Raw genomic sequence first — 15129 nt, 5'->3', positions numbered from 1 at the left:
GATACTTAAGTCCTAATTTCAAAATTTGTGTAATTTGTGTGACGGTTGTCATCTTAAGAAATATGGAAACATTTCAAATATTGTTTGCTATGTTTATTTTCTGCACATATTAAAAGCCTTTTTTATAAAATAGTCCTGGAATATCCTGGAAGTGATCAAAATTTAATAGACCATAGAGCATTTGTAGACCAGAAGCTTTAGGATGAAATGCAAAAAGCATTAAATGTCTAAATTTATTTTCTTCCAGACTTTCATCTTACAGTGATTTTCTGCAAGAACAGCATTAGAGCCTTGTTCAGAACATTTAATAGAAGCTGTAACAGATAATCACTGACTCTGTAATTAGTCATCTCTACGGAGGTGCTCTTTGAGCCACTGATAAGAATTGGATTGTGTTGCTACATCATGTTTTCATTCTGCTGTCACAACCCAGCCATCCATATTTATAGTCTCCTGGCGCTAAGCTCATTGCCAGTTTAACACAGATGTGAAGAGATACGCATAACCTCCGCCTTCTGATCCCTGATGTTTATTTTAAGGAACTGGCTGAGTAACTTTACAGTGAAGATAATAGTATTAGGTACCTTAGTGACAAAGCTTAATAGAAGATTAATTTGGTTTGTACATAAAGTATGTATATATTTATGCACAAAATACAGACACACAAAAGAAACATAGTTAAATGTAAAATTCAACCAAAACTTTTATAGACATTTCTGATTTTTGGGTACTATAACAAAATACCACATTATTTTTTATTTTCTTTTCAGGGGAAACTGTTACATATCATATGAATAACAAACTCTTGCCCTTTTTTCTGTTGAAGGGAAGTTAGATTTTACAATGCAAATGACATTGACTGCAATCCATTTCTCCGTTATATTCTTTTTTTATCCTTGTATGTTATTTTATATTGGAACAAATATTTCTGTGTGGTTGAACTGCACACGTGTTGGTTGAGCTCCTTCTTTGACCCAAGCTCTGGGGAAAGCAGAGTGTGATCAAGTGCCCTGCAGTTTCCCAGAGCTGTGTGTCTCTGAAATGGGTGAGGAGGCTTTCACCAAGGGATCTGTCTTCATGAGAGAGGTGGCATTGAAGCCTGTGCCTAGAGAATGGGTGGGGTTTTAACAAAAGGTAACAGGGGGAGTCATCCCGGGTGAGAAGTCCAGGGAGGCGGGGAAGTGTAAAACATGTTGTGATTTCACTGGATCCAAGGGTGTTTTCAGCTGAAATGGAGAAATTCAACCACAGAGATGGGTGATGGCCACAGCTTGAAGGTCTTTGAAACCTGTTGAAGAGTTAGGGTTTTAATCTGTGAAAGTTAGAGATGTTTACTGAACAAGGGAATGGTGATCTGGTAGGACACATTGCCTTTCTGATTATAGGTAATAATATACATGCCTTATTTGCCCCCCTAAAAATGTACCGGCAATTTGGAAATACTATTTGCAATCTATAATACTTATGTTTTTCCCATATAATTAAAGTTATTAGTTCTGTTTACTATATTTTGATGCAAAACTATGAAATATAAAAATTGACTCCAAGGGGGAAAAAGTACCCTGGAAAAGAATTTTACAAATTTTACCATGAAAATGTATAAATCCATGAAGAGAAACAGATCGGGGGGAGAATGGATTGTATAAGTAAGTGTTCAGCTATTTAAAATTGTTTGATGATTTTACATAAATAAAACTTTGGTATTGGAAATGAATAGCTCATGGTTCCTATCCCACAGGGGTGATGCATTTTAATTTGTATAAAATAGCTGGAATTGACAAACTGTCAGAGTTTATAAACATTGTTGTCAAGGGGGGACTAGTTATAAATGTCTCTTTTTAACTTCTAGTTAGTAAAACCCAAATTCCGGTGCTTACATGGTTCTCTGGCTCTTACAGAAGGTGTCTGTCAATCAACCAGTCATGCGCCTTGCTCAGTTCTCGAAGTCTGAATGTGTTATGTACCTTCTAGTATGTTTTATTGTTTGGGCTAGTTTGCTTTAGTGCATTTATGATAAATTTCTTCCCCCAAACTTTTTAATATAAAATTTTTGTAAAATGAAAGTTAAAATACAAGTACCACAAACATCTGTATACCTACACCTAGATTTGGCAATTATTCCTATAATAATTCTTCAATAAACTCCTTTAAAAGTGAATTGAATGATGCCCCATGATCATATCAATGTACACAGCTATGATTTAATAAAAAAAAATAAAAATAAAGTGAATTGACACTTGGTAAATACTATTTGTTCCCCATCTTAACATTAAGTAGAGCATTTGGCTGATGATCGTGGAAAAAACATGAAGGGTTTGCTTAATTAACTGAGCTTAGTTAGATATCAGTTAGACACATGCAGCCCAACAACTGTTTATCTTAAAGGTAGTTCAAATGTAAACATTTTGTGAAAATTTTTCCTATCTTAATGTACTCAAATTTGTATCTTTTAACTCTAACTTCAACTTATGCAAAGATACTTCATAAATATTTTTATAGGAAACATTTTAAAATGGCAGGAGCTATAGAAAAATTTAAACTATGTAGTTGGTACTATATAACATTTTTAATCAGAGTATCAGAAAATTACAAGAATATCTGTAGTGGGAATTAGGACTGTGTATTTTACGTTCTACAAATGAGTATATTTAGATCTACACACATACATATAATCTTACGATTCATGGATAGTTCATTTAAAATAGTAGATAACAGTTTTCTGACTTTAGCTAATCAGCCTCATCAGTAGGCTAAGTATTGTAGGCACCATGAACGTTTTAAGTTTACCTTCTAGTTCATGCACATATTAACACAATAGGCCCTCCATAGTTGATCACTTCCTTACATTGACCAACTCTTTAAGTTGACCTATTTTTCATAGATTGGACGTGCAGCACATGTACGTATCAGTACAGTAGACCTGGTTCCTTATGCTGACCACCTCTGTATGTTGACCAGTTTGTCACAGTCCCTTGGGTGGTCATCTTACAGAGGTTCTCTTGTAATTTAATATTCACAAACATGAATCTCAACTTTTTTCTCATGAGGTATATTGGTTTTAAGTTTTTCCTTTAATTTATCATAAATTACTCTTCTGCTTTCAAGATTATGCCAGTTGCCCAGATGGCAGCAGGTTGTAGACAGGAGTGATGAGTAGACTAGAAAAACTAAAGTAGTGCTTGAAGGGTGAGTCCAGTGAAACTGGAGGAAAGGAAGTCAAGGCAGGGCACACAGGAAGGACAAGAGCTTGTGCACTGTGGGAGTCAAGTGCACTTTGATGAAAGGGAACTGGGAAGACACTAGAGGGCAAGATGTGGGGAGAGGCCCTACAGGAAGCCAGCCTGCAGGGGTGAAGACGCGGGGCTATGCAGGTCACAACAGCTGGGGCATGGGGACACAGCAGCCAGAGAGCGCCGCCTGACACTGTCCATGCTTGTTTACTCTGACAGATTAGCCAGGGGCTGTAAGTAGAGATAAAAGAAGGGTGTTCCTGATGCAGTTTCAGAGTCAGAGTGCCTTGGTGTAGAGTCTCAGTGAGCTCCTGTAGACTGCTACTCACGGCCAGGGCTCTGGTCAGTAAGAACAGCGGGGACATCCTGAAATGTCCTGTGTGCTAACAGGGAAGTGCGAACTGTGTCTGGTGTTCTTTAAACACAGAAATTGGACCCGTTTTCTTGAATAAAAGAGTCTGGTGATCGGAAAGCTATGTCTTAAGTTGCATGCAAGTCTGGGCAGGGCTTCCTCTTTCTAAAATAAAGAGACTAGTTGCCAGTTCACGTATCTATTGTGCTTCTGTTTCAAGGAGGAAAAGAATGCTTATTCCATACAGTCAAAAGAGTAGCATGTTTCCAAAGGGAAACATTGTTTTTCCTAAAAAATAGTTTAAATTTCCAACTCTAGCATGCAGAGAGATGGGTTATAATCACTTTGTTTCATATAAGGAAACTCACTTTGCATGGCTCTTGTAAACACACAGCATGTGAGAACTTAGGGGTACTTAAGCTTTTTTCCTAAGTGCCTTTAGCTGGTCCCTTGGTCAGTTTCTCTCTGCATTGATCTGTCTTGTGCTCTAGAAAACATTTCACATATTTAAATAGCCAACTTTTCTCTGCCTTCCTTTTATTCGGTGTGGCTTTTCCATGCAGGATTCATCTGACACATAAAGTCTAGGATTCATAATATTCTCTGGAAATAAGTTGAAGATAAGACAGCCTCGTACTACTTTTGAATGAATGAGTTTTTAACAGCTCACTAAATGTTTATTGATCACTTAAATGTGCCAGGAATCTTTCAAGACATTGAACAGAATACTCAAGATACCTGCCTTGATGGAGATTACATTCTATAGAATGAGACTGACAATAAACAAAAATATTGTATGTAGATATATCAGTACAATGTGTTAGAAGGTGATAATTCTAAAAGGAGGGGAAATAGAGTCAAGCAAGGGGGACTGGGAATGTGGGGACAGTGGGAGCCAGTGTGCAGGGTCTGTCTGCAAATTTAAATAGCGTAGTCAAGGCAGGCATCATGAAGAGGGTGATGTGTGAGCTGAAACATGAAGGAGGTGAGGACCCCTTCAGTATCTGGAAGAAGAGAGTCCAAGGCAGAGGAAATGGCTGGGGCAAAGGCCTGATGTATCTGCGCAATAGCAAACAGACCAGTGTGCTACAGTGGAGTGGGCCAGGAGGAGAGCAGGAGGCGGCGAGAATAGAGAGGGAGCAGAGGCAGGTCATGCAGGACCACAAGGCCACTGTGGAGACTCTGAGCATTTGAGGAGCCACTGGAAAATTGTAAAGAGAGAAGTGACATGATTGTTTCAAAAGCTTCCCTCTGACTCACACTGAAAATATATTAGAGAGCTGAGGATAGGACTGGGCAGACCAGATTGATGTCTAAAGAAATAAATAATCCGCGGGTGTGAGGCTAGTCCCTCCAACCAGGCAAGGGGTCACATTCTGGATAGCCTCTAAAGGCAGAGCCACCAGGATTCTCTGAGCCCCTGGAAGCAGCCTGTATGAGAAAGGCAATCCCCCAGTTGGCTCAGAGGTTTTTTGCCTGAGCAACTGGAAGTCTGCAGGAGAAGGTTTGGGAGTAGGGGTGATATGGGCATTCCATGTTGGCCATGTTGAGGTTGAGATGTCTCTGGGACAGCTTGACATACGTCTGCATCTTGCAAAGAGGTCTGGACTGGAGATGGAAATTTGGGAGTAGTCAGCTTATGGATAATAGGTATTTAAAATGGAGAAATAAGTATTTTTCTTAGAAATTCTATTTTTATTCTAAGATTCAATGTTTAGAAATTATTTCCCACATATTTAAAAACACTTAGCAATGAGCTTACAGAGTAATAGGTATTTGTATCAGTGCTAGGAATAGAAGCAAGCGATAGAAAAATGTGCCAAGTCTGACATAGCAACTTAATATATTTTAATATGTTGGGAATAAAATCCAGAAGTCTTTACTTCTGGGCTGTTCTCATTAGACCTTGCTGCTTTAGCATCCAAGAATCTATATCAAGGAGAGAACTGATCTGAAACAGGTTTTTTTGGTGTGTGACGGAGTAAAAATAAGAATTTGTTTCATCCTCTGAGGCAGGAGAAGTCTGGCCTGCCCACTGAGAGGGTGAGAAGGGGTCTGGTGAGGGGTTAACAGCTTGGCTGGATGTCTGACAAGTGATCTTGGTCATCTCAAGACCCAAATGAGTCACAGGCCTTCCAGGCAGCTTCCTGGAGGCCTATCTCTAAGGGATTCAAACGTCACTGGATACGCACAGGCTACCAATGAGTTCAAATAACAATGCTACACTAGACTGGCAGGGCTTTTGTTTTGCTGGGTGGGTTGTACCCATTTGGGACAAAAGCTGAGTCTCTGAGGGGCTGCCAAGGAAAGAGTGAGAGCTGCCTGTTGTTCTCGTTCTCGGCCCATCTCCAAGAGTGGTTGGCTTCTGTTTTAAATAAACCCTGAGCAGGTACTTAAAGAATATCCTTTGGAAGAGAAAACAAATTAATAACAAGCTGGAGATACTTGTTCTGGATGCACTGAGATCACAGCTTAGACTTGGTGAGGACCATGGTCAGAGGGGAAGTGGCGGTGGGGAGGGTGGAGGCAGATGTAGGACTCAGATGTGGGCAGTTCAGTAACCCTACGTGCCTAGGCCCTGGGAGGTAGATGCCCAGAAATTTGTGGGGACTTGTGGTCTCAGGAATTGAAGGAGCTCTGGGTCTGAGAGAGGACAGGAAAGGGGGAGGGGGGAAAGGAAGAAAAGAAGGAGGAGGAAAAGGAGGAGAGAGAGATACTAGTTCTTACAACAGACCTCACAGTATTATTATTCCCTTCTGTGAATGAAGAATCTGAGACTCCCTCAAGGTCACCTACTGATCAGAGGTGGATAGATAGGTGGGATTCAAATTCAGGTTTGCCTCCCTTCCAGACCTGTGAAACTCTAATCTCCTTCCCCCCCCCAGAATTTGGGAAATAGGAGCCAGAGCAAAAGCAGAAAGGAATAGGGCAACACCCCCAAGCCTGTGCACCAGTACAGCATTGCTGTCTCTGAAAGCGGCTTGGGGTGGTGTGAGCTGAGGGGACTCCATGGGGCCACGATGAGGCTCTGCAGATTGGGTGTGATCTGCTGTGAAGGATGATCTGAGACACAATATTAAAGTCTCATGGTCACTATGGTGAACCTAATAGGAATTAAATTAATTTTAAACCCTACTTGGAGCACTGAAGCAATTCAAGCACGTTCTGTCTTGGTTAACTTGAACTCATGTTTTAAAGGGAGGAAGCATTCCCAGAACCAGTTGTGGGAATCTGAGATCAACAAAACAGGGTGGGCGACAGACAATTAGATAATTACCCCATAGATGTGGAAATCAAGACTGAGAGAGATGAGGTGGTTTACTCAAGAACACCCAGCCAGCAGGTAGCAGATGATGGCCCAGCGTCCAGGGCTCATCCTTCTTACCCTGAGGCTTGTCTGCCATATCCTAGAGGACATCTCCCAAGAGCCTTTGGCTCTCCTTCTAATAACCACGATACAAACTCCTGATGCTTTCCTTTCCTTTTTCTTTAAATATTCTTCCTCCATGTGAATAATCTGGGGAGGGAGCGATTGAACAAGGATTTGGCAGTGATCTCTTTGCCACTTTGGGATCTGGGCTGAGCAGAGGGAAAAATAGGGGAGAACCCACATAAACAACATCAGAACATTTTAAGATGATAAATGGTGCTGGCCAAGGTTCTTAAATGGCCGTAAATTCCTCATTTGTGTGCTGGAAGAAATAATTGCACCCCTGCTGTGCTTTTTTCAGTTAAATGAGATAATACATGTAAATTCCTTAGCTAGGTGCCCAGGGGAGTGGTTTACATGTGGATTACATGTCAGTACTCAAAAGTATTAGTTATTATTTCTTGTTAAAGAATGGTAAGGTAATTTGTTCTAAAATCCAGTCCCATTTGGGGGTTAACATAGTATCATGGTATCAGACACCTTATATATGTATCTTGTTTTATGGTTTATAACATGAATGTTCCAGACCATTCAGCTTCGTTCAATGAATTTCCTGGAGTTTAATTTAAAAATTGTCTTCAAAGTTTATGTGACTCTGGCCACCCTCCTTTTTTTTTTTTTTATTGTTGGGGATTCATTGAGGGTACAATAAGCCAGGTTACACTGATTGCATTTGTTAGGTAAAGTCCCTCTTGGAATCATGTCTTGCCCCCAGAAGGTGTGGCACACACCAAGGCCCCATCCCTCTCCCTCCTTCCCTCTCTCTGCTTTTCCTTCCCCACCCCATGACCTTAATTGTCATTAAGTGTCCTCATATCAAAATTGAGTACATAGGATTCATGCTTCTCCATTCTTGTGATGCTTTACTAAGAATAATGTCTTCCACTTCCATCCAGGTTAATACGAAGGATGTAAAGTCTCCATTTTTTTTAATAGCTGCATAGTATTCTATGGTATACATATACCACAGCTTGTTAATCCATTCCTGGGTTGGTGGGCATTTAGGCCGTCTCCACATTTTGGCGATTGTAAATTGAGCTGCAATAAACAGTCTAGTACAAGTGTCTTTATGATAAAAGAATTTTTTTTCCTTCTGGGTAGATGCCCAGTAATGGGATTGCAGGATCAAATGGGAGGTCTAGCTTGAGTGCTTTGAGGTTTCTCCATACTTCCTTCCAGAAAGGTTGTACTAGTTTGCAGTCCCACCAGCAGTGTAAAAGTGTTCCCTTCTCTCCACATCCACGCCAGCATCTGCAGTTTTGAGATTTTTGTGATGTGAGCCATTCTCAATGGGGTTAGATGGTATCTCAGGGTGGTTTTGATTTGCATTTCTCTAATATATAGAGATGATGAACATTTTTTCATGTGTTTGTTAGCCATTCGTCTGTCTTCTTTGGAGAAGGTTCTATTCATGTCTCTTGCCCATCGATATATGGGATTGTTGGCTTTTTTCATGTGGATTAATTTGAGTTCTCTATAGATCCTAGTTATCAAGCTTTTGTCTGATTGAAAATATGCAAATATCCTTTCCCATTGTGTAGGTTGTCTCTTTGCTTTGGTTGTTGTTTCCTTGGCTGTACAGAAGCTTTTCAGTTTAATGAAGTCCCATTTGTTTATTTTTGTTGTTGTTGCAATTGCCATGGCCGTATTCTTCATTAAGTCTTTCACAAGGCCAATGTTACCTCCCCCTGCCTGCTTCCTGCAAATGGCATCATAGTGGCCTTATAAAACCTATGCAGGAGAAAATTTATCATGTCAAGCAGGAAATTATGATCAATTTTTAAGATGGTGAGCAAGAAAAATGTTAAAAACCCAAACCTGAGTCGCATACAGATACACTTAATTTGACCCTTTTCTTCCTAGGAACATCCCAATTTTTTGGTTATGGAACCATTTGGACCCCTCCTGTAGACTTTGTTCTAAGACTTAAAGCATGCAGTGGCCTTGGGCGGCGCCTGTGGCTCAGTGAGTAGGCGCCGGCCCCATATGCCGAGGGTGGCGGATTCAGGCCCAGCCCTGGCCAAACGGCAACAAAAAAATAGCCGGGCGTTGTGGCGGGCGCCTGTAGTCCCAGCTGCTTGGAAGGCTGAGGCAAGAGAATCACCTAAGCCCAGGAGTTAGAGGTTGCTGTGAGCCGTGTGACACCACGGCACTCTACCTGAGGGCAGTACAGTGAGACTCTGTCTCTACAAAAAAAAAAAAAAAAAAAAAAAAAAAAAGCATGCAGTGGCCTTGACAAGAAGAAAAGGGCTGCCCTCATGCAAATTAGTCTGTTTTTGTTGGAAACCTTCAGGGAATTTACCTGTGAAATGGAGGCTCACAATAAGAAATACAGCACATCTTACTGTTCCGCTTTCAGCCAGTGTAATATTGTTTCCCACAGCATGGAATGCTTAAAAAATAGTGTTTCATCCCAGCGCCAAAACTCCAGCCATGGCTTTGACTGCCTTCAGGGGTGGTAATGGAAGTGGGGAACCATCTTTTCAATACTGTATTATTTTCAGATTATTTTCCACCTACCTGGAAATGTGTAAATGAATGCAGAAAGGTTGAACTGAGATACTAAATTTAGGACAGGCAATTATAGACGCTGGAGTTCTGAGCTTCCTTTTGCTCCTCTGTAATTTCTGGCGTAAAAATACTAAGTGTGGGGTGGCGCCTGTGGCTCAGTGAGTGGGGCGCCGGCCCCATATGCCGAGGGTGACGGGTTCAAGCCCGGCCCCGGCCAAACTGCAACAACAACAACAAAAAAAATAGCCGGGCGTTGTGGCGGGTGCCTGTAGTCCCAGCTACTCGGGAGGCTGAGGCAAGAGAATCGCGTAAGCCCAAGAGTTAGAGGTTGCTGTGAGCCGTGTGACACCACGGCACTCTACCAAGGGCGGTACAGTGAGACTCTGTCTCTTAAAAAAAAAAGAAAAAATACTAAATGTGGATAGTGTAAAAATAATTTGTTAATAATGAGCAAAGATCGTTTTGACAATGTCTGACATTTCAGAAATCTACTGCATTGTTCTGACTGTATTAATTGACACTTCTTTCTTTTCTTTTCCTTATGTATCAGTGACAATTTCAACAAGCACCTTCTTTGACGGCTTGCTGGTGACAGGGCTGTACATGTCCACAAGTGTCCAGGCTTCACAGAGCATTGCAGGTTCCAGTGCCTTTGGATTTGGTAAGCTGCCCTGACAAAAGAAACCAGTAGTAGTGGCTATTTTATGCAGTTGTAGGTCTTAATTTTTGAAATTATCTCTTTTAAAAGTAATGAAAATTGACTACTTCAGAGAAAATAATCTGAAGTGACTTGTGTGTATTTGCTTGAAGCTGGGCGAATTGAAGTAAGTCCTGCAAATGTGCAGCCAGCTTTGATCATGATGAGCTTTCTCTATCTTTCTACACCTGCCGCCACTGTTATTCTGGTCCTGTGGGGTTCACGTAAATTTCTGGGTTCCTTCACCAAGGCTGCTGGAATTAGCTCTGATGCCCATGCGATCTTTCAGTAATCTGTTCTCATAAATAGTAAATAAAAAGTGTACATGTCAAGTTTGACAAGTAATCATTGTATAAACAGAAGATAGCAGTGGTTGTTAAAATGATTGAAGTCTATGAGTATTCATAAAAGAATGCTATTTAATGTTTAAGATATTTATTTGGAGTCTTAATCTTTAAATCAGAGACCTGTCAGGTTACTTATTGGAGAGGCAGAAGACCACATGGTAGCCATTAATCCCAGAGGATTCTCAATTTGGAAATCTCTGGTTTACTCATAACGCTATCAACATGCCAAGCTGGGATTAAGTCAACCTTTCACAGCATCAAAAAATGCAAATATAACATATCAGTTTATGTAAGACATGAAATTATTGATCTTTCTCTCAAATTGGAAAACTATACATGACTTCATAGACGTTAAAAGGATAGAATTGTATTATCAAAGGCAGGTGTATGTTCAGTCTTTTTTCCTGTTGTATTTATAAATGGTTTTATAAATTTATAAATGGAAATAAATGGTTTTACCTGTTTTTTTTTTTTTTATATGAAAGAGCCCCCTGCTCTGTGTGGAGTCCCAGCAGTAGCTCTGCCCAGGTGACTCATTGGCTATGTTGATGCTGCCTTCTCTCTCTGCTTGCCCCAGATGAGGTCCACAGCCCTAGGGCTTAAAGGAGCCTCAAAGTCCTTTAATTCCTAAGTCTTAGACTATGAGAATTAAGTCCCATAGTTTTAGACTATGAGAATTTACCTATATTTAAAAAGTCATAGATGAGATTTTATAATGTTTTGGTAACGACTTCTAGGTCTAAACCTCAGGGAAAAAATTTTCTCTTATGTCTAAAAATACCACATCTTCAGACCCACTCTTCTTACGCGCTGTAGAGATGAAGAGTCAGGTTACGATCATGTATAAATGCGTAAGTATATTGCATACTATCTGTTTTGTTATAAGTAGGGCTGTCAGATTTAGCAAATAAAATACATTACAGTGGGTTAAATTTAAATTTTAGATAAACCACTAAATTTTGTGGTATAAGCATGTAATATTTGGAATAAGAACTCTTGGGCTCCACCATAGCCCGGTTAAATCAAACCTCTGGAGCCGGGCCTGGGAATTGGTAACTTTTAAAGCTCTCCAGTTGGTTCCCAGTCCAGTAACATCAGCAACTCTGGGAAGTTGTAATTGCAGAGTTCGGGGCCTCACTACTGACATGGTGATCAGTAGAGGGTGGGACCCACTGGCCATTTATTTAATACTCCAGGTGATGTTGATACATGCTGAAGTGTGAATAATTCTAGTAGAAAGACAAATATCGATGAAATGATCAGGTAAGTGGGGCTGACAAATACACTGAATGCTGGGAAAGAAAGGGTCTCACAAGGAAACTAGACCTAGTCTTAGGTAAGGTGGGGTGTACTTTGGAAAGGTTTTCCTGAGGAAATGGTATCGGAGTGGAGATCTGAAGGAGCAGGAATTATTTGGCTAAAGGCCTGTGAAAGGCAGGGCATAGCATGCCCAAAGGAAAGAAGGGCAGTGCAAAGGCTTAGAGTGGGAACAGGCTGGCCGTATCCTAGATAAAGGAAGGGACACTGGTGTGGCTGGGCCTGGAATCCAGAGGGAAAATGATAACTATGGTTGGATAAGAGACCAGGAACAGACTATTTGGGATGTTGTAAGATTTGGGTCTTCATTCCAAGAGCAAGGAAAGCCATTGAGAAATGTAGGCTGAGGAGTGACTTGAATAGCCTTTGATTTTGAAGAAATCACTCTGGGGTCAGTACTGAGAACAAATTGTAATGGATGCCGAAAACAGTTCTGAAATGTAATTAATCTGTACTATGTTGGTGGAGATGATTTGAGAGAACTTGGCTGAATTAAGTAACTATCATTTGTTAATTTGGGGGCTTTAAGGAAAGTCATTAAAGATCATTCACAAGTATGTTACAAGTACATTTGAAGGAACATATAAAATATATGTATCATATTGTCTCCAATTTTAGCTGGAAAGACAAACACAACACTAATAACAAAATTGTTAAGCATGATTTAAGAAACCCAGGCATCAAGACATTTTTTACAGTGACTTTGAAAGATACGAAAAATCAATTTTTAGTTGAATTATTATCTATTTTGGGGAGCTGAAATTGCACTTAGGCTTCCCATCACTGTCAATCCTGTATCCTTGGTTTAATGGTCCAAAGAGGCTTCCGAATATAAACAGAGTCCATTGATGATAGTTTGACTTCCACAGCCAAGTGCTCAGGTCTTGAACTAGATATTTTCCTTTTTTATAGAACATAATTTTTATATGGATGGATAGGTCGATTCCAATAATATCCTAATAATTGTATGCTTGTTTATGTGATACTGATAAATAACTTTAAAATGAAATTTAATAGTATGCCCGAATATTACATAGCAGAGTTAATCTTCATAAATAATGTTTAGAATGGAAAGCAGGAGGTTAAATGTCTTTTTAGATAAAATGGTCACTTTTGAAGTAAACTGTATTGTTCTTTGGTATTTGATTTAAATTAAACATATTCTTTAGAATATAAGAACAAAATAAAAAAGATTTAATTTGTTTAGGGTACAGGTAGGAAAGTAGGGGAAACTTATAGAAGGTAAAATTCAAAAGAATTGCTGCTTTTTGGTAGTTTAGAATTTATATGAGAATCAGGCTGAAGTAATATGGCATTCTTTGACCTAGAACAAAAGAGTTATTGAACACTGACTCCATTGTTAATCTCTGACCTTTTTAATGGAATGTTAAGCAAACCTAGTTTGGCATTTTTCCAAATCCTAGCATGATTGTGATATATTTAGCTGTGACAGTAAGGCAAAATAAAGTATATGATTGAGTCGAAATAGGTACTTTGGAAAGTTTTTTTTCTAGAGTTGTTTGAATTGTACTAATTATACTATGGTTACAGCCACTCTCTTTTGAATATAAAACGTGTATATGACCATCCAAAATAAGTCCATAATTATTCTTAAGATACTGTGGTAGGAATGGAATTGCACTAACGTAAGTACAGCTTTTTATGCAAAACCAGAATTCTATAAAATGCATGCCTCACCGACCAAAAATAGACAAATGCCTAATAGCCAGAAATACATTAAAACAATAGCTATGCAAAAAAATGACTGTAAGCCAGCAATGTCTGATTTGAAATGCCTCATTTTGCTTGTCAATATAAGAAAACATGCTGCCCTAGGAAAGTGTGATGTTTAATTATGGATATCTCTTTGTGTGTCCCAGAAAAAAAATGCTTCTCTCTTGTCTTTGGCTTTGAATTCCAGCTCAATCATGTAAATCTTCAAGGCTCATTGTGGTTGCTCAATGAAGAGCGATTTGAATATCCTTTCGTGCAAAATTGTTCCTGTTCCAGGGCTGAAATGCATTTTACTCAATATTTAGTATTCTGGCTCTAAATGCTAGAGATTTTACTCAATTTTTAATATTCTGGTTCGAAGACCTGAAAATCAGGTTTGCAAGTCTGATAAATACCAGCCACAATTGTTAGACCTTGCATAAATTAAGGTCTTTGCAATTCCTAGATAATCTTGCTTAACTAACCCATGAGGCATTTTAGCAATTTTTCAAAACTTAAAGTTTTATAATTTCCTACTTGTTTCATATTTTTGTTTTGTAATAATTAGGCATTCTAGATCCAATAATTTAAGTAATAAAACTTTTAAAATGGCAATTTTTGATGAAATTCAAGAGTTTGGGATGGTGATCTGATGAACAGGTCTAGGATTATTTTTTTCTTTTTAATTTTCTCTCTTAAACATTCATGTTATATTTTTAATAGAGATTAAGCAATTAACATAAAATTAATATTTTCAATGTTATCTTTAAAACACAGTATTAGAATTTTTAACTTGATATTATTTTTTTAAATGTGATTTGACACTCTAGATTGGGTATATTTATACAACAAATTACTTAAATACTTTCAGAAGGACTTCAAATTTTAGTAAATCTTATATTGTCACTAGTTAGTAAAAATGTGTACTTTGCCAGTAGATTTAGATGGTATGTTAATGTTTCATCACCAGAATGCAAGCTTTTACTACTTTGTTTTATTTTCACTAAAGATAAACCTACAGGGTTGGCTGGGCATAGTGGCTCACGCCTATAATCCTAGCACCTTGGGAGGCCAAGGTTGTAGGATCACTTGAGGCCAGGAGTTTAAGGACTGCCTGAGTGAGAGTGAGACCCTGTTTCCACTAAAAATAGAAAAAAATAATGGGCCTGGTGGTGTACACCTGTAGTAACAGCCACTTGGCAGGCTGAGGCAGTAGGATGCTTTGCACCTGGGAATTAGAGGTTGTAGTGAGCTGTAATCATGCCACTGCCCTCTATCCTTGACAATAGAGTGGGACTCCATTTCCAAAAATAAAAGGAAAGAAAAGAAAAATACAGGGTCTCTTTAAGCTAACTGTTTTGGTTATCATGTTAAGACTAAGTTGAACCTTTTATGACTTTGCTAATTATCATTAAGACTCCTCCCCCCCAAGCATTAGCTACAGTTCAGTCCTAAGGGTCTTGTTTCTGTGTCAGATGCACAGTCTGAATACATGAGCATAAGAAATTAATGTCTGTAAAGGGGGGTAGCCC

Source organism: Nycticebus coucang, chromosome 18, assembly GCF_027406575.1.
Source record: "Nycticebus coucang isolate mNycCou1 chromosome 18, mNycCou1.pri, whole genome shotgun sequence".
NCBI lineage: Eukaryota > Metazoa > Chordata > Mammalia > Primates > Lorisidae > Nycticebus > Nycticebus coucang.
Note: the sequence above shows the minus strand (reverse complement) of the source record.